This window comes from Corvus hawaiiensis, chromosome 5 (genome assembly GCF_020740725.1).
Source record: "Corvus hawaiiensis isolate bCorHaw1 chromosome 5, bCorHaw1.pri.cur, whole genome shotgun sequence".
Classification (NCBI taxonomy): Eukaryota; Metazoa; Chordata; class Aves; order Passeriformes; family Corvidae; genus Corvus; species Corvus hawaiiensis.
This window is the reverse complement of record NC_063217.1, coordinates 38,501,418-38,529,137: the sequence shown is the minus strand read 5'-3', so window position 1 is coordinate 38,529,137 and position 27,720 is coordinate 38,501,418. Positions and strand designations below refer to the sequence as shown.

Genomic DNA, 27,720 nt, shown 5'->3' with positions numbered 1-27,720 from the left:
TGAGTGATAAGTGTTACTTAAAAGCTGATAATTTCTTTTTATATATGTACGAACCTAAGGATCAAAAAAAAAAAAGTGTTTAAAAATATCTTCAATTTAAAAAACAAACCAACACTATAGTAAAATAGTAACATATGAATTTAATTTATATAAATGAATATACATTATTTCATAGCTTATGTAATTTATAAATATTAACAGCTTTCCCCTTCTTATACGGCTTTTATAGGTTCTGAGAGAAAAGTCTAAATTTTCTGGATCCAAATAATGTATTGTAAGTATATTATATTTTTCTACCAGCTTCTGTTTACTTTTCCCATTGCAGTTTCCAATTTTTTTCCCTTTGTGAAATTTTGTCTTGCTTCTTCTGTGTAATGAGAAGCTGGTGCCCAGCTCTCACACTAGGTCTCCAAGGATAGAAGACTGTACTCTAAAGAGAACCTTGGCAAATAAATCAAAGCAGTTAAAAGTTAGGTTCTTTAGAGCAAGCTGTGTTTTTAAAAAACAAACAAAAACATAAAAACCCCACCTGAAACAATAGAAGTGACATTTTCAGAGAGATGCTATTTTTAAGCAAGGCATTTTAAATAATTTGTATATAAACTCCATCAGAATTCTAGTGTTTGTTAAAAAGAAAATTGGATCAGGAGGTCGATAATGCAAATTAGGTATTTTCATTTCATCAGGTCTGATTGTATTTCTGATATCTATTGCTAGACTAATCTTTTCCCTACAGGTGTGCCCTGCCTGAGGGCCACTTGTTTTGAAGACGCTGTCCTCAGAGGTGAGAGGAGTGGAGAACTGCACGTGTTTCCCCCATTACAACCTGCCCCTGAAGGCAAGGGTAGCTCAAGTCTTGTTAATAGATTCCCTGCTGCAGATGAGAGTGAAACAAAACTGAATGATCAGTGCTTATAAATATATATATATATATATATATATTTATTTTAGAACAGTTTGGTTGCAATGGAAACAACGTATGTAGCCATTTTGGTTATTATCTATAGAAGTACAGCAATATGAAAGCCTAAAAATAACACTTAAGAAAATGTATAAGGAAAAGAAAGCATAAGACTAGAAAAATATCACCACCTGAAGATCCAGTGACGAGACTTGATTGTTGCAATATTGATGTCTGTTCATCAAAGTGCTGATCACTGTCCTGATCCTTCAGGGGTGGGGAAAGCCCACAAAACATAGAGTTCAATGGTTAATTTAAGTTCAGATTTACGTGGGAATGCCCAAGTACCTCCCCAAAGGGGGAGTTCTATGATGTCTGTCACAACAGATCTGTTAGAACATTGGGATCATGCATGGTCCTCTGGTGAGGAACGTTAAGATCAAAAACTTCTTTAGAAGGCAATATAATTCAGCTGTTGTAAGATGGAATTTTGTTGCAGTGGGGATTACTGTAACATGCATATATCAAACCAGGAATCCCGTGGAAAGGAAATATATATGGACAGACAGATTCTTGGTAGATGTTTCAGAGATGTTTATTTCTCCAGCCGCATGGCCGGAGCTCTGCCGAGGAACTGTTCCAGTCACGGGACCAAGGGTCCTTCTGCCCGCGCAGGGAACACAAACCAACCAATGGGAACGAGGCTGAGCAGGGGCAGGGAAACCCCGTGTCTGTGCCCTCAGGGCCCCTCTCCCAGGGCTACACAGCGGGGGAGGAGACCCCGACAGAATTTGAGACAATTTGGTGCTTGAATTTTGTACTTGAACTGCTGGAAAACTCAGCCAACTCCTGATTCAGATGTCTTCCTTCCTAGTGTTAGTGATTACAAGTGGTGCAAGGTTAGAAGTGTTGGTATATTTTCTCTGTGACGTCATGTAGAGACTGCAGGATATCTTTGTTCTGGTGTCCAGTATCTCAACATTGAAGTTTTCTGGTACTGAACATCTGTTTTAGATGACACTTGCTGCTTTAGCATAGCCAAAGCTGTATCCTCCATAATGAAGCCACTAAGCTTGTTCATTTATCTCTTGTTCATATGCAACTCTTTTCTTGGATTTTTGTGTGGAAGACTACAGTCGTTCATCAGACACTCTTTATCTGAGCAAATTTCCACTTCTCTTGTTATGAATGTATTGACCTATGTGTATGTAACATTGTGAAGAATGCTGGACGTCATTTTTTAATGCATTTTAATGCCATAATTGTGAAATCTACAAGAGTGTACATTTTCTATAAAGAAAGCCTATAATTTATACGTCACGAAGAATTTCCAAATGACATTGTTATTTTCTGTTCACACATTTAGCGTCTTTTTTCATGTTGTACAGTCTTTTACAAAATATACACACTTTCAGTAATTGCACTGATAAAACACCAAAAGGACTTCCAGTACTGTATTTTGCTATTTTTCATTTTCATCTTACCATTATTATCTCATTTCTCATTGCTGTCTAGTCTGATACTACGTAATAGGTTGTCAGGACAGAGTGGAAGTTTTCAGGTAGGTATGAGACCATTTTTATTCATATTATTTAACTCTACGAGAGTATATCTGCTGTATAGACACTTGGCAGTATGTGTGTATAATACATTATTAGTTATATATATAGAAATTCATAGTGGGGATAACACCCTGTGTCTATATAGTGTTCTATTCCTATATAACATCATAGATAAACTCCTGGAACAGTACTACAGTTGTAAATTTATGGTCACAACATAGACATTCTGAAGCAGTTACACTGATAGGTCTTAGTTTTAATAATGTGAAAATTCATCTTTTACATGTTGAGAGCAAAAGTTGAAGAGTAGCTGCTCTACTACCTTTTCTGATAAATTGTTGTAAGAGAGGTATTAAGTCTTTAGTTTTAATGTTTACATTAGGGGGTATGCTACATTCAAGAAGGGTTTAAATAGTGTATATCTGTAAAATATTTTTATGCCTTGAGAGGGCCTGGATCATATTCAATGTCAGTTACTCATATCCAGGAATATTTCACTTTTGTTACTGGAAACAATGAGGGAGTTCTTACATCAACAAAAATTAATTTACCTAATAAATTACGGGAAAAATCAAGTCACCTCTATAAGATCAAGCTCTGATACTAGGGTATAGTCTGTACAGAACTGTGTTTTACTCCCAATTTTGTCTTGTGCCCAAGCTGTTGGAATACAAAATTGTGCTTATGATGCTGTAGGGGAAAATTTGTGTGCAGGAGCCAAAAAGCACTCCTGCTTGTAGAAGCCAGGCAGATGTACAACTAGCCCAAGCTTGCCACTGTATATTTCTTCTGTCCTTGCAGCAACATCAAATGATCAACATCATGCAGAAAATCTTAAACCCTGGAGGGGTTCCAGTACTGGGTTTGCAAAGGGTGGTAAGATCCTTAAGTCAGCCTGTGCTCGGGTGGAACAGCTTGGCTGCTCTGGATGAAACTAGATGTCATTCTGCTACTAATATAGGTGCCTGGAGCAGGGCTTAGGGCAAATGCTATGCTGTAACCTGTTTTTTAACATATATAACTCCTAAATTTTTGTGTTTAATGAGTGGAGTGAACATTTATAAGACAAAGTAGATTGACTTGATTTTTGTGTACTGTCATCCACTTATTTCCTTAACAACGTTTGTGTGGAAGGAATCTTCTGGGTTCCCCCTTTTTTTTCCACATCTTGTTTTGCACTAGGGATACTGTAGTAATGCTGTTTACAAGTCTGTGCTGTCCTTTGCATCTGAGATACTAAAAATGCTAATTAATGGGCTTTCTTTTCAGTCCCACCTTTCTCTTCATTTGTAAGTGTTCTGTAAGCCTGCCAGAACAGTCATGCATTACTTGACAAATATGTGCATTAAGAATTAGCTTGTATTTTCAGGGTAAGTTTGGAAAAAAAATGTTTATGTTACGAACTTCCTAAATACAGTTAAGTAATTTTTTGGGTCTTATTTTGCTCTCTTACCATGCCCATTCACAGGCTTCAATGAAAAACCTACTTATAAGTAAGGCTGTACAATTAATTCACTACATTATTTTAAGTGTGAAGGGGAAAATATGTAAATTTGTTGGGCTTTATAGGTAATCATAGGATTTTTCTACAAATAGAACTAAATGGTTATACCTAAAATGAATCCCAAATTTCAAGTTCTAAAAATTATGTTTTATCTTGCAGTGCTAGTGGAACTAGAGACCCAGAGCATTAAATTTAGTACCATAAAATTCCACGTAGACATCTGAATTTAAAAATACAGTGCATTACTACTCAAATCTTGATACCAGAATAAGTAGTATGAAGGCAGTAGGTGATTTCACACTCCTCAGAAAGACCTAACACTTGTCCAGGTGGTCTGTGGAAGAGAACAAAATGTCCCATCACATTATAAATATTACAGTTGTGAGGGTCTTGGGGCACTGGTGTCAAACCACGGGTGTCCTGGTTTGATCCACAAGAGAGTTAATTTTCTTTCTGGTAGCTGGTATGGTACTCTGTTTTGGATTTATTTTTACCTTGTTACACTAAAATTAAAATGATGACACTATTTAATTCATTATCCAGGTTACCGTGAGAGTCATCATTTCATAGAATGGTTTGGATTGGAAGGGACCTTAAAGATCGCCTTGTCCCAGTCCTCCCAACGTGGACAGGGACACCTTCCACTAGGCCAGGTTGCTGAAAGCCCCATCCAACCTGGCCTTCAACATTTCCAGGGACGGGGCATTCATTTCTTGGGCAAGTGGTTCTAGAACCTCACCACCTCACAGTAAAGAATTTCTTCCTAATATCTAATCTCAACCTGCCCTCTTTCAGTTTTAGGCTGATATTCCTTGTCCGATCCGTACCTGCCCATGTCAAAAATCCCTCTCCAGCTTTCTTCTGCAGGCTGAACAACCCCAATTCTGTCAACCTGCCCTCATATTGGAGATATTTCATCCCTCGTTTTCTCCTGTTCTTAAAAACAACATCCTTGAATGCTAGACTAAATTATACTCCAATTCTACTTCTGTGTATTTCCCAATAAAATTTTTAAAAAATTAGTTAAGTCACTTCAGCTACTCTTTCTTATGCCAATATTAACTAGTGCCCAGTATGGCCAAGTTTACCTCTTTTGACAATTAAGAAGTGTATCTACAAGTCTACATTATGTGGTATTTTATTACCTTACTAAAATTTTTTTAATATAATGTCTATCCAGCTTTAGGCAACTTACAATAACACTTCTAGAACCACCTTGCTGAATTTAAGAAATTCAGTTTCCCATGTAATAGTGCCCATAGGTGACTAACTAAAGATTACCTGAAGCTAAAATGATGGAGGAGAACTGCTAAATCCTAAATCTTTTACAGTTATATAGACCTTCAGCCATCCAAAACAACCCTTTAAGGGGCTAATCTCAAACAGCATAAGCTTGCCATTGATTTCTGAAGGCAGAGTATATTTGGAAAGGGTGAATAGTCTTAAAATGCTTGTTGAGAATCAGAGATAAATTAGAGTTTAAGGATTGCCTTAGAAGTGGATCATTGTGAGAAGGGAATAGGATGAAAGTTACCTTTGTGATATTGACATACAAGGAAGAATTCATAAAAATAAAGTATACTTGAATAATTTTGAACAAATTTGAATAATACTAAATTAGAAAGAGGGCCTAACAGTAAGAATTTGATACAAATAAACTCTCAAATTTTCATTACTCACATCCTTGATTCCTAATGATTCCTAGCTCTATACAGTACAATGAGTAAGTAATGACAGCTCAATTTCATGCTCTTCAGCAGTAGTAGCTGGGTCTTACTCAAAAATGAGAAAGCTGGAAGCCCAAATCATTCCAAAGTTCCCCCTGCAACAGTGACTGTGCATTTACATTACTGTTCATGTTTTCTGTTGAGAGCCAACAACCCATGCAGTGCCTTCTGCAGCACAAGTGTTTTATTTTTAAAAGATTAATGGTTCTGCAGAGTGGTAACATACATAATTAGGAAGCTTGTATTCCCACATTTAACCTGATTCAATGCCCTTCACTTGAAAGAAATGTAGAATTTGGCATTCTAGTTGAGTTCTGTCAAAACATGAATCAAAAGCAATTTAGTCATAAAAGAAAGTAGAATGAAAGCAAGACCAAAATTAGCTTGATCTAGTTAGAATCAAAGGCACCTTTTCTTCAGTAAGACAGGTGAAATTATGAAGAACAGTGATATAATTGTTGAATGTGGAAAAATTAGGAACAGCATCACATAAGGAAGGCTATGGCTAATGGCAGCATTTATGATAGGTACTTGAAAGGTAATGGAGCCTGCAGTGGTTAGCATGGCAATAAGCTAAAGCTAAGCCATTATATTCAAAATACTATGTAACGGTAACCAGCAGGTACCCATAAATTATAAGATTACTGCACAGAATATTTAGAGCTGTCTGAATAGCTGTTTCTTGTTTAACCATAAGAAACACAAACTACAAACACACCGGAGAGCATCAAGTGTAACTATAACTTTTCTTCATATTTGTATTTTCTTCGATTCATGTGATGGCTTTTATTTCCCCATTAATGTTTTACTTTTCCCCATTAAGACTATGTTTGCATCTAAATTGGTCCTGATTATGTCTGAAACCAGGAATTGTAAAGGAATACAAATATGATATGGTATGCAGAAGTTTAGCATATTTCATCCAAGAGTTTTGGTTGAAATATGGGTTATAACAACTTGATATAAAACTTGTGTTAATCTTTTTTCTTTTACTACTATTCATCCCTGAGACTACTTTAATGATTGAAAAGTAATTCTAACAGTGCGAAAAATATTTAGTTCATGTAAAGATTTCAGAGTAGTGCGTGTATGTGAGGAAAAAGAAGGGGGAAAGCATCCTGTGCAAAACCAGGATGCAGTAAGTAAAATACAGATATCATGGGAGGTAAAGTATCTAGCAAATTGTAGGGACAAGAAATTTGGGGTTAATAAACATGCAGACAAAATTCTTAGCTAGTTCTAGAAATTCCAAGGGGAACTAGCATCTTTCTAAGTAATAATAATTTCTTTAATAATGTGCTTGAGTAAATTGCCAAGAAGTGCAAAACATTACGTTATGCACAAATATAAGGATATTGAAAAGATATCAAAAAGCAAATTCCCTTTGAGAAAGGTTTTCCTAGTTTTTATGGGTAGAATAATGATCTTGAAAACACAGATGATTCCTCTCCCCTCTGCTGGTGAGATATGTCTGGAGTGCTCTGTTCAGGTCTCCTCACTAGGAAAAAGTGAAGCCAGTCTAGCAAAGCACATGAAGATGATTAAGGTCTTGCAGCACCTTTCATAAGAGGAGATGCTGAGAGAGCTGGGACTGTTCAGCCTGGAGAAAAAAGGCTCAGGCTTATCCATGTGTACAAATACCTGAGGGCAAGATGGGGAGGGAAGCAAAGACAACAGATGGTATTTACTATGGCCTGTTTTTATGAGTACCCCTAATGGATGTTGCACAAAAAAGTTAGGAGTCTTGGTAGATGTATGCAGCTCAATTTAAATAATTAAATAATTACAGATAGTGTAAAAGTTACATATATGATTAGGAAGAAAATGTTTGTATGATTAGGTTAGTGAAATTGAAAAGGAAGAGTTCTGAAAATTTCTTCTGTGTAAGAAAATGTGCCATGATAAAAAATAAAATAAATTGTGTACAACCTCTTCTGCTGCAGAAATAACAGATTGGAGTGGGCATAGTCTTCATACATTGAATTCTTGCTGATGTCTGCCATCTCTGTAGTAAATACTCTGGTAAGACATAGGGAGAGGGAAGGAAAAAAGCTGGTGAGTATTAACAATGTTTGGCAAACCTTCATGAAAGGTTTGATAATGGCAATTATGATACAAATATCTACAGCAGTGGAAGAGTTCAATGGATCTCTGATAATAAATATAATTAGTAAGAAGTCCAGAATGGACATTGACTATAATCTGTGTCCTAGAAGGGTTTTGTTTCCTTTTTTTTTAAACCAACCGTGCTTACATTAGTAGTTTACACACTAATTACTCACAGGTCTTGCATATTTCTTGACCCAGCTACTACAATGATTCAATTGTATTCTATTACAGAGCATGAGGCTATATTGTATTACTGCTTGTTATGGGATCATATTTTTAGTTCTTGTCAAGATGCATTATTCAAACAGTAACACACAATTTTTCAGTGTAAAACAGCTCCCACATTTATGTTATTTTCTCAAGACCGTAGGTTTGGATAGCAATCTTGATTCACAGAAGAGGTTTCCAGCTGAAATGTGCTGTCCTAAGGAGAAATGGCATGTGAAGGCTTTCATATTTTCAGCTGCTTGACTAGAGTGCTGCTTTTAGATCATTAGACTCTGCTGACAGAAAGGTACAGCAGTACCTTTTCGTCAATTTAAAAGTTTGCTTTACAGGCACATAGTGTTTCTTCAGCTTGCTTACTAAGTGAAGCTCTTCCTAAATAGTATGACAATCCTTCAATGCTTTCAGTAAAACAAAAAGCAAGGAAACCTTGGAAGCCCACAGAAACACCTGTAGAATGAGCTAACAATCTTTCTGGCTATCAGTTGAGGACAATGTATGGTAAGGTGAACTTGGGCATGTGCTGAAAAACTAAAACAATAGTCTGGAATGGCGGTGCAATCTAAAAATCTGATACACAACAGGATCAAAACTAGATAATTTATATATGTTATTTAGTGATAGTTATACCTTTCAGTATTTACTTATCACATAACACAGAAGAGGATTTTTTTACCATACCCCACAGGAAAAAATACTTGAATATGACTTGTTAAAATTGACCTTTACTTACACATTGTGACTTTTACATGACAGTATTATGATAAACTGACTCTAGCTTCAGATTTATTACTCAACCCTGACCTTTGGTTATATTAGAATATTGCTTTCAACCAAACTAAATAATAATGTCTCTGTGAATGTAAGGAACTGGCAGATCCGAGATGTCAATTGCCAGCTCAATTTTCCTTTCACCTGGGAGTACAGCATGTCACCGTGCTTTATTGATCTAAGAGTCATTAGAGTTCAGTGTTACAAGTCTTCAGTTTTCCACACAGAGCAGTACAGTGCTCTGTAAAAGGGATGAAGCATGAACTGGAGCATGGCTCCAGTTGAGACTGGTCAAAATCTGGAATGTTTATTTCATCAGAAATAAGTATAGTGATTTTGATTTTTTCTTTTCTAAGTTGGAACATGCAGCCGAAATATCTTTGGAAAGATATTCAAAATGATACTTCCAAAATGATTAGTGCAGAGTATTTAGTATACTGGAAAAAAGCCTGTTCTTGAGATTTAAGTGCTTAGTTTTGATGTTACTGGAACACTTCAAGCAATAGCATTGTTGCAACTACATTGCACTCCTATTTAGTATGGCATACTAAAATATTTCAATTTCATGATTTAATGTAATATTCAAAATGAAAGATACCATTATATTTCAAATTGACTTCTTGAAAACTTTTTTCCTATATGTCAGTGAAGTAGATAGATTTTGCTGATATGTTTTGATTTATTAAAATCAGTATCCATTGTTAAAAAGTGTTTAGATAGTCAAAAAAATTTCAATCTGCTGTAAACTAGAGTATAACAATGAATAAAAGCACCTTCTTGCGACTTCCACTCATGATGCTTCAGAAGAATTAATGTAATGGAATGTCTTTCGGGTGGTGCAGCAGCTTCACGTGGCCTTGCTTTTCAGATAGGGACTGAAGTCAGTAGGATTCTTTCTTTAGAAAGGACTATGATTATAATCCCAGAGAAAGTTGCATTATCAAAATAATAATTCATTTGTGTAACGTGTACATAAAGATTAAAGAGCATGACATACTAGTTTTGTTATGCTATTGGTGCTGGGATTCTTCCAGATACCAAAGCATATCTCTGCTGACATTCAGGCCTCAGCCAATTTTTAAGCATAGAATCATAGAACAGTTTGTGTTGGAAGGGACCTTGAAGATCATAAAATTCCAACCTCGTTGCCATGGGTAGGGACACCTCCCACTATACCAGGCTGCTCAGAGGCTCATCCAACCTGGCCTTGAACAGTTCCAGGGATGGAGCATCCCTGATAAGGACAGTAGAACACGACAGCATTTTACTCATTTGATAAGGATAGTAGAACAGCACAACCTCTACTCTTCTCAAGGACAGTAGAACACAACAGCACCGCTTTGGAGAAATAAATAAAGGATGCAACTTAAGCAAACAGAAATCATGCAAAATGCAAGCAGGATGCCTGCTCAGCTCTGCAAGGCTGACAAAGCAGAAGTTATATGGAATGACAATATTGAGCTCACTCAAATGCAGGGGTTGAGGAACAGTTGCCTAAAAAGGACTCCGGAGGTTGAAGACAGACCCCCAAAGAACCAAACAAGGACTTCTGAGTTATGGGCCAGACTTCTGTCTTAAGGGTGTGACTATGTAAAATAAAGTCAAGGAAGTGGGGTAGCTAGTGAGTATGTAACCAACGTGTATGATAAAAACTCTGTTCCAACACTTGTCGCACATGAATGGAGGAGGGATCCCCCAAGTGGCCAGCACGCTGTAATAAAGAACGCCTGCTTTCGAATACTCAAAACTGTTAGAAAGTTTCTATCCAGCTGGTTTTGGTATCACCACAACCTCCCTGGGCAACCTGTTCCAGTCCCTCACCACCCTCACAGTAAAGAATTTTGTCTATATATCTAAGCTAAGTTTCCTGTCTTTCAGCTGACCATCACTACAGTTCCTGATGAAAAGTCCCTCTCTGGGTTTCTTCAGACACTGGAAGGTTGCTATGAGGTCTCCACCCAACCTTCTCTTCTCCAGGTAGAACAACCCCAACTCTCTGAGTCTGTCTTCATAGCAAAGCTGCTCTAATCCTCTTATCAACTTCATTGCCTCTTCTGGACTTGCTCCAAATGTTCCATGTCCTTCTCATGTTGGGGACACCAGAACTGTACATATATTCATAAAGCTGTTTGCTATTGCATCTTACAACAGCCTGTCATATACTTCTGCCTACTCTGTTTCTGCATGGATGTCTTCTCTACCCAAATTATTTTTAAAGCTTTTGCATTTATTGAATATGTAACTTAAGTATGTAGGTATCCATAATATAGATACATTTTAACAATATTTTAACAATATGTTTTCTAGAAGACATATCATTGAATTGTTTTATTTGTTCAGTGACATTTAATTAACAGTGAAAAAAGAAAGAATTTCTCCAGAGATTAGCAGTATATATTTTTGTGGTTTAATATTTTCTTCAAATGAATTACATATTGGTGGGGTGTTTAATATTTTAGACAGTGTTGTGTGATTATTTTAAGAGTACATTCTTTCTTTCTTGCTCAGGGTGGATAAAAACATACTTTAAAGCTACCAGAGCAACTTAATAAGAATGGAGGTGATAAGTGACATAAAAACCACTGATACTGTCTTACGAATAGCAATCTCCTTCAAATTCACATTTGTTAAAACCTAATTTTGTAATTAGTATAGTTCAATACATACTTAGGTACTGTACATAATGTTTTATGCTTCTAAACTTCATCTAAAAAATTCGCTAGTAGTCATTGAACCATCACAAAGAGGTCTCCAGTAACCTTGCTTTAAAATCAGAACAGTTTACAACTGATACAGGATTTTATTAGTTTGATGGCAGCAACAAGGTTACCTTTAAAATATTTGTGTTAAAACAAATGTGTTTTCTGGAAAAAAATTCAGTATGTGATGCATTGAAAACAGCCATCAGTCAGCAAAATGGTCGTAGAAAAGATTCCAACAACTCTTGTTCACTTTATTTGACTGATCTGGTAAGGCCCGTATACCAGAACCAGTTTGTTATTCCAAGAGCTCTAACCTTCCTCTCACTTTAGGAAAAAAAATTTAAAAAATCAGTTGTCATTTTCAGCTCTTTAGAAGACTCTGCATCTTATTTTAGAAAGCAAATACTTGTTCCTATTATGATGGAGGAAATAAAAATGCAACTTCTGTCTAGAAGTTACTGCTTAGCTTATTTCTACTTTATGAGCGTTTCTTCCCCCTGACTGAGAACGCAGCTTAATTGCTCAATAAAAGGGTAAGGTTTTAAGACAAAAAATCTACTATAAAATTAAATGAGATTTAAAAAATGTATGCTAAACAATGTGTCAGTTCATTGCACCAGAGGTGGTGGCTTTGAGAGCAGAGAATTAGTGGGTCAGATTCATTAAAGCTGTATTGATGTCATACGAAGTTGAGGGAGCATTTTGTCCTAAGTTTACAACATACTCAAATTCAGAAAAACTGACACAAAAATCTTGTGGAAATGATCACTACTGGGGATATGAGGTCTTTATTCACAGATAACCACATCTTCCCAAATGAAAGAAAATTCAGATTGCAACACTTTGTTGTTAGGGGACTTTGGGCTCTGTGGTGTTTTTTTCTGCGAATTTCATTTATTGGGCAGTGACAAGGTAGAAAAATTGAATTCTCCCTGTGTGCTCTGCTATACAAAATTAATGAGAAAATACTGTAAAGCCTAGATTTTAAAGCTCCTGAGACGAGAATGTTGGAGATGCACCACAGGGGAAGGATTTTTGCCTGTAGCATTCGTAGAGATTCACAGATTTGCGAATAAAGCCGGTGCCTGACAGTTCGAGAAGATGGCACTCAGCAGAAACTCCTGTCAGCTATTGCCTTCACCTCACGAGGCACTTGGTATTTCTGTGCTGGAAGAAATGCTCCGGCTCTTTAACCTCCAAACCATAACCAGGGCATGTTTTCATATCGATTTCAGCACCCTGTCAAATAAGAGCAGCTTTTCAGAGACTGTGACCAAAGAGTGGTCAAAGCGACTGGTCCACGACTGGGGTCTAGACAAGGTTCTCCCCTTGCTCTGCTTGTGGAGGAGATGGACACTCCTGGTTCAGGTGGGACTTTGGTGGCAGGAGGCCATGACCCCTGGCAGGCTGTCAGCAGGGAGCAGCAGTGCAGAGAGCAGACCTTGAGAAAGAATTGATGAGACAAGTTGAGGTCAAGCAGAAGCTTCCAGTTTCATTTTGATATAAAATCAGAAAACCTGGGGGTGATTGGTGTTGTGAGGTTTTTTAGAATTACTTATATATACCAAAGCAAATCAGGGGTTTTATAAGCCAATGTGATATTAAATTTTAAATTATAAATCCTTTCCATAATCCTTGCCAGGATTAAAGCATATCAGTGAGTGAAATATTATGGACATTTTTACACATATTTGCTTTCAGTTTTTTAATATATATTTCATTGTCTGCTAAATCCTTGCACCACTAGAGAGCCTAAAATAGCTTGCTTCTAAAGCTGAAGCCAAACAGACTTCATTATAGTAGAAATGGCATAGTTTATTCTTCATTATTATTTTTTGTTTCACTGTTAAACTTTGTACCTCATAGCTTTCTGTCTGCCACTTATCTTTGTTCTGCAGGCTAGAGAAGAAGGAATTCCATACTAGTAAATCCAAATTGATTAACAAGTTAAACTCACTGGCCCTACCATCATTCTCAACCAGGGAGAAAGGACATTTTCTTACAGGTTGCACCCTTGAGTCTCAGTTATACTTGCTGTCAGAGAAGTACAAATCTTGCTGTCAGAATCTCTCACAGTTCTCATCATCTGTTATTAAAATTCCATTTTGTGGGTATTTCATGAAATTAGGGATTTCCTCCTTGATGAATGGTTACATCATAACACACAGCTGAGCAGAAGGTGGCACAAATTTTGAGTCATGGACTGATTAAGGAGGAAACATTTACCAGTAAGGAACACTTATTTGGACTTTGGTTACTCTGTTTGATGCCTCTGCTCTTCTGAGATTGAGTCTGTTTTCATATGGCCTCTGAATATTTGTAGGGATAAAAATACTAGCATAAAGCATGTGGAAAAATTCCTCTTCAAGTAATGGAAAAGAAGAAAAAGATCCCGCTTGGAAAAGCTCTGGGTAATGAAAACTGTTGACGTTTCTCTCCAAAAAGAGAAAGATTAGATCCTATTTTATCTGTTGCAACCTTGTAAAATGCCAGTAAAAGTAAGCTGAAGTTTCAATTCATGTTTACAGTTCCTCTAACATACCTTTCATACCTGAAAGAAAATAAAAAATAGTTATTTTCATTTATGCTTTTTAGAAACAGTGACTTTGAACATGGAAAAATTAATTATCTGGTGTTGCAGTTCCAGAGCAGAGAAGTGTTGCTGACTTGCATGGGAGTTCTCAGATTGCCACTGAAAAATTTAATTTTGGATTGATCTGATGCTTTTTCTCCTTCTAAATGTTTCATTTTATGTATAAAAAAGGTGATGACACTCATTTTTCTAGCTATTTCTAGAACTTCAGAAGAATCCAAAACCATCTTTCTTGCTTTGTTTTAGAATCTGGAACCTTTCATTAAAAAAAAGAAGTCCTGATATCCGGACAGTACATATTACAAACATTATGTGGAAGTTAAAACTATTATGTCCATTTTTAAAACTATATGCTTTCAGTTTTCTATGTATATATTTTTTTGTCAAACCCTTGCATCACCAAAAAGAGCCTAAAATGCCTTCAGGTCTATGTAGGCCAAATATTTTCCTTCTCTGTTCAACAGTCCCTAATTGGACCAGGGGCTTTTAATAGCTCTTGATAATTGATTATATAAAATGAAATAGTTTATTTTTCCAACTGGAATTGTAGCCAGATGCTTATTTTTGCTTAATTTTCCATGATTTTTTATGTATTTTTGTGAGTCAAGGTAGTTAAATATTTATTAGTGCAATAAGATATGATCGTAATATAGGCATCTGAGTAAGAGGTGTATGCCTTCCTCCATAGAACTTTTATTAAGAAATGCTCTATGATTCTCTGAATAATTAATCATTGACAATTTCAAATTTTTTAAAATAATATTTAAGTAACTCAGTGTTTTACCAAAGAATCCTTTCACCCACTTTGATATTCCCAAGTCTTTTAATTGCTTGGCACACCGAGAAAGCTTCACAGCAACTGATCAAGGTTGTGGATGACTTAAAACATTGTGGGAATTACCTTCTATCCTGATAAAATCATATGGTACGTAATGCACTCATTCATTTTGAATAAACTTTCAAAATTTGAAGTTAGTTGGCACTGATTCTCCCACAATGTCATTTTCTGAAGCAGCCTCAGTCTGAAGCAGTCTGCCATGCTTTTTGCTGCATAAATTATAAAGTTGTAATTTGACGTTTTATTTCATTTTAGAAAATATCAACCGCCAGTTGGAAGGAGCCCTACTGTTCTTCAGTACATGTGGGACCCAGCAGACAGAAGTGAAGAAAGTTTTTTATGTTGCTCTGCCAAGACTGGGTCAGTCAATGAAGCAGGCAAAATATTTAAGAGGTATCCACCTTCACACTAGAACAGAGAGAGATAATTCTTTGTTCTTGGTTGCTGTATTTTATGTAATTACAAGATATTTTTTCAATCATTCTGGATGCATTCAAGTTGTAAGTGGCTCAGGATGCACATAGTGAATTATTAAAATGTTGGCCTATACTGGAAGCTTTATGAGCTGTTCTGCCTCCTGATTTGTTAGAGGAAGATGAAACCCCATAAAAGTCAAGCTGAAAGCTACAAAAAAACATTAATGCTTTGTTTTTCCTATTTATGAAGCACTGAACTGTAGAGTACTCTAATGATAGCTTGTATTAATTTTAACAAACTTGAAAATCTTGCTGACTAGTCTAACATTTAGGTGCTTTTTCATTCTGTTTCTCATCAACCTTTAGCTTTTTTGCTGGAGGTGCCACATTTGTTAAGTTAGTGTAAATAGATAATTACAAACAGTGGTAAAATGAAACACCACCACTGGTAAAGCTGAGAGGCTTTTAAAAGTTTCATCCCACTCAGATACAAAAAAATTAATTTAAATTAAAATATATGGATTGTGAACATATCCATTTTATTAACAAAAACCTCTTGTTTTTTTTTGTGTGTGTGTGCTGCTTTTTAAATAGCTTCAATTCTCTTAGAAAATATAGAAAACATTCTGTTTCCTAAAACTAGCATTTTCTGGCTCTTGTTTTCTACTTACACATGAACAGTGGAATTTGCCTTCAGAAACTACCCATGGAATTTTGGGGGGAAAAAAAGTAATGCCTCTTCTCACAGATTGGTCTTTAACTGAAGGTTAAACTGTGTAGTTGAAACCCAGGTGATCCCAAGTTGTCTGTTGGAGGTGATCTTTAGCCTTTTGTAAGCAGGGCTTTATTTTGCAAAGACACCGGGGATGTGTTGTAGGGGAAGTGGGTTATAATGCCTGATGTGTTGTACTGGAGACCTGAAGAAGAGAATACTAAAGAGGGAATAGTAAGTGTTAAGAGAATAGCATGGGCACAGCAAGTGCCTCCTTCGCAGTTAAGTTCAGGACATGAAAAAAACCTGCTGTTGGTTCATTTGGAACATTAACCTGCAGCTGCACCTAGTGATGCTGCTTCAAACTTTATTTATGTCTAGTCAGAATACTCTTTATATATGTGCTGTAAACGCTACAGCTCTAAATGCTTTCTTTGGCCTTTGTTCTATATTCCATTATCCTGTGTGAAATTCATCCTGGGAGCAGACATTGGGCACAACATTACATGAGACTCAATGAAGTTGTCATATTAAAATTAAATGGGATGTGGACTATGTGCTGGCCCTTTTCCAAGGATGAATTTTACCATTTTTGGCATGAATTTCTGATTTCTTCCTTTGTAAAAGGTTCTCTATTTCTGTTAAGGTGTCCTTATGCTCCTTAGAAATTAATACATATTTTAGTCCTTTATTAAAAATGTGACAAGAATACTGGGAACAAGGTTTGCTTTTCTATACTTTTATCTTAGTGAGACTAGTTGCAGAAAAGGAAAAAGAAGGAAATACACATTCACTGGTGCTTCATAAATATTATTTGTAAATAATATTCTCAAAATCATGTTCTTCCTTTTTTTTTCCTGTCCCATTTTAAGATCAGCATATGCCCCAGGGGACCTTACAAAAATTTTAAATATCTTATGACAACTTTTTTTTATTTCCATGGTATGCAAAAGAGTAATCAATATTGCAGCAATGTAGTTCTTTGATCCCCTGACTTTATTATGCATGGAGAATGCATATTGCATCCACAGGTGTTTACTAAGCTTGTCTTCCTATGATTCTTGATAAAAGTAAGAATAACAGCCTGTCCTAAATCTGCAGACAGGGATGTATTTTATAATAATCATTTTCTAAACATCAAGTTACAGAATTTGCTTTTAGTCTGCTTAGCGCTGACCTATCAATACTTGTGTATTATAATTTAATTAATTTTCTGGTTTTTTCAATTATTATGGTAATTTTTAAAGACTTTTTTTCACACAAAAAGTGTGTATGCAAGTACTTACGCATATTCAATTTTCTGTATGCTTCATGGAGGTCACATTTCCAAGCAGAGCAGATAGCTCAGGAAAAAAATTCCTACACATAAACACACACTCAGACACAAGTGCTATATGTATGACATAGTTTATTCTGAGAGAAACAGAGATCAAGTATATTGAGTGAAAGGGAAATTTTTAGACAAAAGAAAAAATACTTTAGTTGTTGTCCTTGCATTAAGACGAGAAACAGTAACCATATGCAGGTTTCCAGGGATATTAAAATAGACTAGTGTTAGAACTGTGTAAGCAAATGTGAATTGTAATATAGGAATAAAGCATATGGCAAAGTGGTTGAATAGCTTATTGCAAGAGTTGTAAACTGATTTCAATTTAGGTCAGTTATTGACATTCCCCAGACCTCAACCATAGCTTCAACAATCCTTCTTTAGCAATATTCTTCATTTGTCTCAAATATGGTGTATTGTTAATTTTTTTTTAAAAGAGGAAAAATGTCCTTGCATTTTCAAAGTAGTTTTAAGATGTAAAAACAAAAAGGAAGTGCTTTATATCAAGCTAAATAAATGACTGGAAAAAGAGATGGTTGATTCTTTCCAACTTCTTTCTTATGCCACAGCTTCAAAGTGTGATTAACTGGTTGTTACACTCTGTAATAAATATGCTTCAACTGAAGAAGTGTTCAATTGGCTGTTAACACTTTAAATTAATCAGTGTGTACCTCACAGCCAGCTAGAATTCATTTTTGTGACTGTAAAGTGCCATCTCTGTCATCTTCTAGTACAACATATATACACACTATTCTCTACAATACCTTTAAAATAGCTCTGAAGTGATCTCCAGGGACCATACTTGTCATGAGATAATTACTGTCCTGTGCTATACGAAACTCTTGACTGCTCTTCCTGTTTTAGGATATCCCAGGAGAATAATCACTGTATAACAATGTCTTTTCTATTGTGATTTAATATCTTACGATGATTGACAAAGCAGTCAAAGATGAAATTAATTTATCTTGTACCAGTAGTTTCTTGGCACAGTTTGAAGCAAAAAGGCATTGGGTAATGCTGCTCAGAAGTGTACTAGTCCTCCTTTCTGAAAGCAGGCTTCAGCTACCTACATTTAAAAAAGTATGAAACATGACATCTGGTAAATTCATTTTTCTCAACCACTTTTTGTAATCAGGTTTAAGATCTCACTGGATACTTCCTAGCTGAACATGCACAAAGCATAGCTGCTGACATGGTTATTAGATCTTTACATACATATGGGGTATATAAACACACAGGTGGAGAAGATGCTGATATTCAGCACCTGAGCAATTCACAGTTTGGGTCTTATTGGGGTTAGGTCACCACTTCCAGATGGGGTTGGGTTGTGCAAAGGTAATCCAGATCCCCGAATACAGGAGGAAGTAAATCAGGAAGAACTGTGCAGGCTGACTTCACTGAGCAGTGAGGGAGAGGGAAATTGCTGAGGAAACCTCTGTGGTTATATGTACCCTTTTCCTGGGAGAATGGTACAACTCCTTCTCCTAGGCTCTCCAAGGGATGAGATATACATCTTGGTCAGACTAAAACTTGGAACACAGCTTGTGGGGCTAAAAAGTTGCTGTTTCTGGCCGCTTGTTACCAGCACTACGGTTCAGGGTTTTCATGGAACAGTATTTCACCTCGCTCCCCTCCCAGCCTCTGTGGTGCCTAGGTCCCAGAACAGCATCTTCTCATTCAGGGGGCAAAGCCTGCTATTTTTTGTAAGTTTCTCTGACTTATGTCAGTAACAAGACATGGTATTTTGAAAGGAAAAGGGAGCCAGGTCAGGGGCAGCTTGGAAAGCAGAGGAGGAAAAGAAAAAGCATTCAGAAATCCAAATTAGTATTTTAGTTATCAAAAGAAGGATGACTGCTTCTTAAAGATAGGAGTTTAGTTTTGTGAATGTTTTTGTGACTACATGTTCTTTTGAAATATATGCACCCCTTTTCACGAAAAAAAGAGTAACAAAACCCCAAAACTGATGCCTTAATTTTTATTTCTTATATAATGCAGCAAGGAAGCATATGAAAAGAAGGCTGTAAACCATTTAAATCATTGTTTGACTTATTATGAGAAAAAAAGTAGTTATGTGAGAATTTCTGATTCCTCACTCTCCAGCTGAAAGAGAAAAAAAATAATATACCACTGATTCATGACGCAATTCTTGATTTGCCCTTAAGATATTTATGAAACTATTATCTTTATTTCCCCTTTTTCTTCTCATATTATTTGATTTGTGTGAAAATTAATAGAAGAAATTACATACACAAAAGCAGTCCATAACTGCTGCATACTCAAATTGATAAATGTGAACCATACTCAGTGTGATATTTAACAGAAATGAAAATATGAAGGTACTAAAGTTATATCTCTTTTTTTTTCTCTTCATTGGTTCTGTTATTAAATGAAAGGAAATCTGAATATTATGTATCTTGACAATGGACTCTTACATAGAGAAACGCCATTAAGTGTTATTAAAATGTGAGTTATTCTTGTAATTGAAATTTTTTTCAACACTAAAACAGTGATTGATGTACATAATATTCACTTGATAATTCACAGAAAATATAGTAACAGTAAATTTCTAAAAGCAATTAAGTTGTCTTTTGTTAACATTGAAATTACAAGCAAAGAATACTTATTAAATTAATAGAAGTGATGCATATATAATTGAGATTGAGGTAGAAACTAATATAAACTGAATTAAAACATATTTTTACATATAATAAGCTTCTAGTAATACTTCTGCTTGCCTAGACAGGCAACCACAAGCTCAATCTAAACACCTTAATGCAGAAGGGAAAATATATTTTAGGTTAAGCAATGCTAAGTTCATGGTTGTACTCAACAGTCTTAGAGGGCTTTCCCAGCCTTAATGATTCTGTATCACTGAAAAACTCATCACAGGCAGGAAGTTTTATAAGTGGAAAAGCCAGCCCAGTGCTTCTTTCTTTCATGCTTTAGCAGAGTGGTTTCTCGGTTTTCTATGCAGAAAATAAGAACTTTTTGCCACCTTATTGTTATCTTGGTCTTCATCTGTATAAGATCATAAAGATCATAAAGAAGGTCTCAGATGCTATGGTAACAGTGACTTATGAGCCTGACGAATCACTAAAAACCACTTTATCATTTGAATAAAATGAAAAATATATTTGCTTGTAGAGACAAAATTAAAAGAAGGCAGAAAAAGCCTGGAAGGATGATGGGCACAAAGCAAAGAAAAGCACAGCATGTAAGTGAAACACTGTTGTGGTGATATGCAATGAAGACTTTTATAGATAATTGTTGCTATCAAAAAAAGTGACTTCCAGAATCACCTTAAAAGCAGGAATTATATAAAGCCTTCCCATTGTGGTCAATTTGCCATACTTTGGCAATGCATGTTTTGTGGTTGTTATATACTTTACAGAAAAAATGTTTAGAAAAGACTCTTTTAAATTATTTTTACCACTGGTTTTTGTGATTATTTTGTGACTATTCTTGATCATAAAGACTGAATGCTCAGTCTGTGAGGCAAAATATATAGTAAGTATACTTTAGAAATCTCTGAAATTGAGGTGAAATATGTCCCTGCCCATGGCAGGGGCATTGGAACTAGATATCTTTAAGATCCCTCCTAACCCAGTCCATTCAATGACGCTATGATGATTCTATGAAAAGCTTCATTCTTACTGCCATAATCCAAAGTTTCATTACCTCTTTATAGGTTATAAAAGAGAGGCTTTTTGTGCTTTTGAGAACTTAGACTTCTTAGAATCCAATTATTGGGAGATCAGTGAAGTATCATGTGCCAAATATTTCTCTAATGTTGCTAGTTTAGGATTGTTTCTTGGAGAGAAAATTCCATGTGTGAAAGCAAAGCACTTTCTTTCAAACACTGTAGTTGTTTGAAGCTATTCAAAGTTTATACCCTAGCTTAGTCAAATTTTCCTAGAAAACTTCCTAAAGTGTGTGTCTAAGTAAATGATGTATCTGTTGTGTGCATAGGTAGGAATGTTATTTCTAGGTAAATAGTGGCACTGAAGTCTTGCTCTGTTTCCTTCCGGAATTCCGAATAATCTTCCTAAAGCAGTGTTTTCTATCCATGCTCAGGCTTTTGGCATAATGAGTAAGAGCACCAAAGTGCAGGAAAGGATTTGCATAAAAGAGATCAGAGACTCTAGGTTTCCATGACTTATTCCAAAATACTCCACATTAATTTACCCAGATGAAGTGATAACAACAGGAGTTTTGCCATTGTTCATTGGGATCAAGGCTTCTCACCAAACCACTGCCCATAATTCAATGGCACAGCATCGGCAGCAGAAAAAGGCCAGCCTTTTCTCCACATATGACTTGCCTGCATCTTTGCTTTCTACTGCTTTGCAAAATAAGCGAAATATGCACACCTGAGCATCCAGCTGTTACTGTTGGCAAGCCTCCACTTGCACAAACTATAGAGGCGCAGGGTTACAAACTAACACCATCATGATGGGAAAGTGGTTCCTGTGTTCTTTTTTTATTATTATTCCAAGTTTCTTCAAGTGTAGCAAAGCATAAAACTATGTTTTTGTTCTTTCCAGGATGGCAGGACTGACCTTCAACCAATTGCTTAAGGTACTCTGCAGAGTCTGATGTGCTCCACACTGCATGATTTGATGGGAAGGAAGCCTACCTCTACAGGAGGGCATTGAGAAAGTAAGATAAAGCAGCACTCTGAAAGGAACAGCAGCAGGATATATCTCAAAATATTATCAAAGGACAACTGTTTTCTTAAAGGGCAGCACCCTCTATTGCAGAGGTAATATATTTGCATTGCAACACTTTTAGAAGGTATGTGATTTTCAGTGTGGTGTCATGGCATTCAGACAAAATGCCACACAAAAAAAGAAGTATTTATAACCTATTGTATGTTTTTAAAACCTGCCTGAAAGTGTGTCTGCCACTATGAAGTACTTCAGCAATTTAAAGAGAAGTTCTGCAGCTTTCTCACCCAAACAAAAAAAAATACTTCTTTCCCCTTTAAAGGAAAGGACACAGATAAGTATTAGAAGTAATGGCTGGAACTTTAACTATAGATGTTGCATAGAGAAGACATGGTAACAGCACATTATAGAAAATATTTCTTTCCAGTCTCATTTATTTTCTTCAGAATGTATTTCTGAAGGGACCATTAGGGTCTTAGATGTAAATGTCAGGAGCAATATTTTTAAAGAAAGAATTCATAAAACTTACTTAAAACTGAATTTTGATAGTTACACACAGACTGTCATACAATATTTCAGAGTGCTTTTATAAGATGTTGGAATGTTCTATGATTATCATACTTGAATGTATAACATCAAGACTGAAGGCAAAGGAATGTCAGAAGAAATACATTATGAGAATAAAAATTACATAAAACTAGCCTTCTAAATAAGTAACAGTCAGGCATGGCACTGGCAAATGTCAAAACACATAATGATTATCATGTTCAAATTCATATCTGAATTCTGCTACCGAGCAACTGTGCCATGAACCCTGTACCTTGTCTGAATGTTACATAATCTCTCCCTCAGATTTAGCCAAAATTGTTTGCATTACTAGGCATTAATTGTAACATGATAAAATGAACATAAACATCTAAATTTAAATGACCTGCATGCTAGGTGTCCTGTTTAAAGAAAAAGCTAACACTCTCTCCCCCACAAAGTAAAAACCCACCTCCCACTTAATAAAAAATATATCCATGACTAGATTTATTAAAAATGTTAACTGAATTATCCAGTTATTGACAAAAACATTCTGACTTCAAAATTCAACTAAAAGTATAGGATATCAGCTCTTAACTGTCCTGGTTTATCTGAGCATGATTTGCCTTAGCATCCTCTTCTGCTGAAGTGCTGTAGCATTAGAAATGTAGCAATACAGTTGCTGATAGTCCTACTTGTCAGAGCAACAGTCCTCTGCTGCTGAATCCCATCTCTGACCAGTCACAGGTGCACAGGGAAAGCATATTGAACATATATCTAGAGTAGATGCATGATCCTTCAGTACTTCCTCCAAAAGTCAATAATTTATATTTTATTATAATTTTTTCTCCCATATCATGTACACTAAATTTTGATGGATGTTCTTTTATTACTTCTTTAATCATTTCTTAACCCATTTTGGTTACTGATAAATGCCATGACAAAGTTATATAATTAACAATTGTTATTTTCTTTCACTTGCTTTAAATCTGTTGCTTGATAGTTTAAGGGCATCAAATAGTTCAGGTGTTTCAGCATGAAAAAGTAAATAGATTTTTTTTCCACTTAATTCAGAGCCTTCATAAGCCCATAGGGCTCAATCAGATTCTCTCCAAGCCACCCCTTTTTCAAAGTGGATAATAAATTGCTGCCTATATATTTTTATATGGAAGTTACTCAATGGTTTGCCTCATCACCTTTTGTTTGATGTCTAGGGGTTTTCTTTTAAATTAGTAATTGAAGTGTGTGTAACAGAATTTATCAATTTTCTTTGTGCATTGTTGCAGAATAACCTAAATTCCTCTAGGAAGCTGAAATTCCAGCAGTGATCTTCCTTTTCTCTGGCAGTAAAGCTGATTGAAAGTATAAGTAATCTACTTAACATGCTGGCAATTTCACATTGAAATATTGAGCAAATATCACATGATCTGTCTGATTTATTACTATTCCATTTATTGATCTCTTATTGAAAATGATTTATTAGCATGTCTGACTGAAACAATTCCTCAGACTTATCTCCTTTAAGGAATGCTCTGTGTACGAGCTTCCCTTAGCTTCTCCATATTGAAATGCTCAAGTTTTCTGTGATGGTTTTTTCTTCCCATAGCATTCTTTTCTGTACCTACAGATCCATTCACTTAAAATCACAGATCTTTGGCAAAGGAGTGAAAGGCCATACAGCTATTGGGAAGATTCTATGCTTATGAAAAGTCTGTAAAATTATTCATACCCTTGGACTATTTACTAAGACATTCCTCAAATCTTTTATTTGTCCTGCGTTGTTCATGGTTTCATATTTATGTTATGAAAGGTAATGATTCTCCTGGCCTGATTTACTTGTAACTTTCCTATCTCTGATTTATTTTTGCTGTAAGGTCCTCCTCTTTCATTATAAATGGCCCCTTTTTTCAGAGATGGGGCCTTTTACATAGGCTTTTGCTGCAATATTATTTTTATTCTGATTGCCTAGTGTGGTGCCTTGATCTATTTTCCATTATCTATTTTACCCTGTCAGCTGCTCTTTTTGATTTCCTTTTTTTTCAAGCTTCTCATTTTTATATACCACTGCTAATTGAAGGCAAGCAACTATGAATAGTTGATACTGTTTCTCTCTGTTCTATAAGCATATAGGTGACCGTCACAAAGTCACTGTTTGATTTGAACCAAATCCCATCCTTGAGCCAGAACTAAATCAGGTTGGTTTTTCTCTCTTTTTGCAAGTTCTGAAAGAAGTTGCTGTGAGTAGCAGTCATATATGATATAAAAAACATGTACTTTAAATTATATACCATCTGATGTTAGTCCACTTTGGATTATATTTTCATTTTTGGTTTTATTGACCATTTGGAACAAGACATACATTAAGCTGTCTAACTGAGGCTTTCTTCTGACTTAAAAATAGATCAATCAAACTTCTGATCCTGTTTACTTATATACAGTGAACTGTAGTTACTATTGAAATACATCCTGGAATTACTTTGGGAACCTTAAGTTCTAAAGGGTTAAGGGAAAACTAGTCCACAGACAAGGAATGAAAAGAGACTGGTTTTTAAACAGGGAAGGAAGAAATTTCTTCCATAAACTGAAGAATTTGATATCAGGACAACACTTTCAGGCCCATGGTGTGATTCTTGGGGTGTTCTGTGCAGGGCCAGGAGTTGGACTCAATGATCCTTATGGGTCCCCTCCAACTCAGTGTATTCTGTGATTCTGTGATTCTAAGAGATGCTTGAAGATTGAAGCAAATTTCACAAAAGAGCAGACATAGGGATATCCCACAGAGGAACTGTGGAGTTCTGCAAGAGCGAAATAAAATTGCCTACAGAGAATAATGGTGAATATTGTAAACCTTACTGGGTTACACAATAATCAAAATCTCCTTTTTCTCCCCAAACTGCAGGATAGAAAATTGTTTGTATTGGGAGAAATACAAGCTGGCAATTGTGCTTTAATTTAGACTTTTGCTATGTGGTGTATTTTGTAATTTCATGTGACAGGGTTTCAAGATAAATTGAAGAAATAAGTATTTTCCCAGATTACTAAGGTTGTGCTGACCCTGTGCATTTGCTACGTTAGACTTGTACTAGACTAGACTCCAGTACTCCTTCTCTGAAATGGCAAACATAACCATGGTACTCCATACAAAATTCCATTGTAAATGAAATGCTAAACTAAAGTACTCACTGTGAATTGCCTATCCATGTAATCTGTGAATTCCTTTCAATAATCCATAAAAGGAAACAGACCATGCTATGTTAAAGGTTTTTGCTGTATCTCAATGAGCGCAGCTCTGCAGTTGCACTTATTCACTCTGGGAAAATTTGTTAATGCTTCAGATGAAGAAAGCATCTTATCCTTGTAGTCCAGATCTCCAAGACTGAGAGAAAAAGATGTTCCTGTAGTTGTTCAGACAAAATAGTCTCCCTCTTTGACAGAAAATCCCAGAATGAATAGTTGAAGTTCGGGGAATAGCATGGCACTACTGAACAGGGAAGAAATGGAAAGCGTATCATGTCATTCTGATTTACTCCATATCATAAATACATGTTTCATATGAAAAAACTCTGCACAGTGAAATGGTTACTTTGAGGCCTTTCTTTCGACTTGATGTACTCAGAACTCTCTTGATGCCATGCTCCAGGCAGTGTTACTATGGAACATACATGTGCCATAATCCCGCCCCTCCAAAGAACACAACCAGGCTAGTTCATTAGAAAAGGGATCTCTTGTAAAGCTGGTGTCAGACCTTAGAGCTGCTCTATATACTAGTCAGCCTTAGTCATTGAGGTCTACTCAAGTGTTTACAGTGAACTACAAAAAAATTTACAGGATCATTGTGAGAGAGAAAAAAACAATCTTTGTCTTCAAAAATGCTGACAGTGTCATAATACAGAAAGACATGTAGGGGTGCTTTATAATTCATATCAGAGGAAGATTTCAGCATTGCTGATATTTTAGTACAGCTGCATAAGAAGAAACAGTCAAAAGAATAAAATTACATGGCTGAGATTCAAATATGCTCATAAAGCACAGAGTTTGGATGCTCAGTGAGCTTTGTAGCCCCAGCAATTCTCACTTGTGTCGTATCAGATGCCTTAGGCACTCCTGTCCTATGATAACATCTTGTTAGCAAGCAGCAGACCCCAGCAGAAACAAAGGCTTAGGGCAGCTCTGCCTAACTGCCCATGAACTCCTGTTTCATTACAATTCTGCCTAACAAGAGACCCGGTTACTAATTTGATTTGTAGAAGAGAAAACTCTGGCAAATTAAAAGCAGCAAACATTCCCAAGTGATTTGCTGCAAAGTAGAATAAATGAGTAACTGCTTTAAAGGAATCATATTCCATTAATTTTACATAACAGCAAGAGTAGTTGGGTTTTTTCCTTGTTTGTGGGTGAAATTGTGTAGTTTGAAAAGATCCATTATTGGAAGTATTGGAATTAAAGGGGGTTTATAGAAAATACTTGATTATAGAAGTCCTTGATGCAAAAGTTGTGATTTAAACAGTATTATCAGTGTCAGGGTACAAACAAGTAACCATTGCCTTACTCAAAAATTGCTTCGAAGTTCAGGAGAGAAATGTATTTGGAAAACAGTAGGAAGATTTTAATGCTTAACATCCCTACAACACAATTACAAAGTATGAGAAATATTTCTCACATGGATGTCTCACAGTCTAGTGAAATAATTGCTCTAACAACCAGATTCAAGATCAAACAACCTGGGCATACTCAAAGTATATTTTGCTGTTGTTTTCCCCATATGAGTTTTACAAGACATTGTAACAAGAGTTAACTGCAATAGAAGAAATTAAACAGATGAAAACTGGAACAGATGGGTCTATTCTAGGTTTTGACAGATAGAAGAATTTGAGAATCCAAGGTGCCTTGACCTATTTTGTGGGGTCAGAGCTAAGGCAAAAGTTCTCAATAATTCTTGAAATAGCAACAGAAATACAGAAAAAAGAGGACTTCCAGCTATAATGCTAGATAGAATGAAACATTTCTCTTAGCACCAGCATGCTGTGCTCTTAGTCATCATTCATTCTCCACCATCTTAATGCTTTTCTCTGTCATTTCCATCACTCTTCTGTAAGCAAAATAAAACAAATGTGTCAATTTTCACATAGAAATTTCTTCTT

At 35.9% G+C, this 27,720-nt stretch overlaps 1 long non-coding RNA gene across 1 annotated transcript; it reads left to right on the top strand.

The window, feature by feature from the left end:
- Positions 1–234: 234 nt before the first annotated feature.
- Positions 235–22,449, top strand: LOC125326295. The gene is made up of 5 exons (XR_007203748.1): positions 235–274; positions 10,678–10,776; positions 13,825–13,912; positions 15,188–15,325; positions 21,932–22,449. It is a non-coding gene; the product is annotated as an uncharacterized LOC125326295 (long non-coding RNA).
- Positions 22,450–27,720: the final 5,271 nt, after the last annotated feature.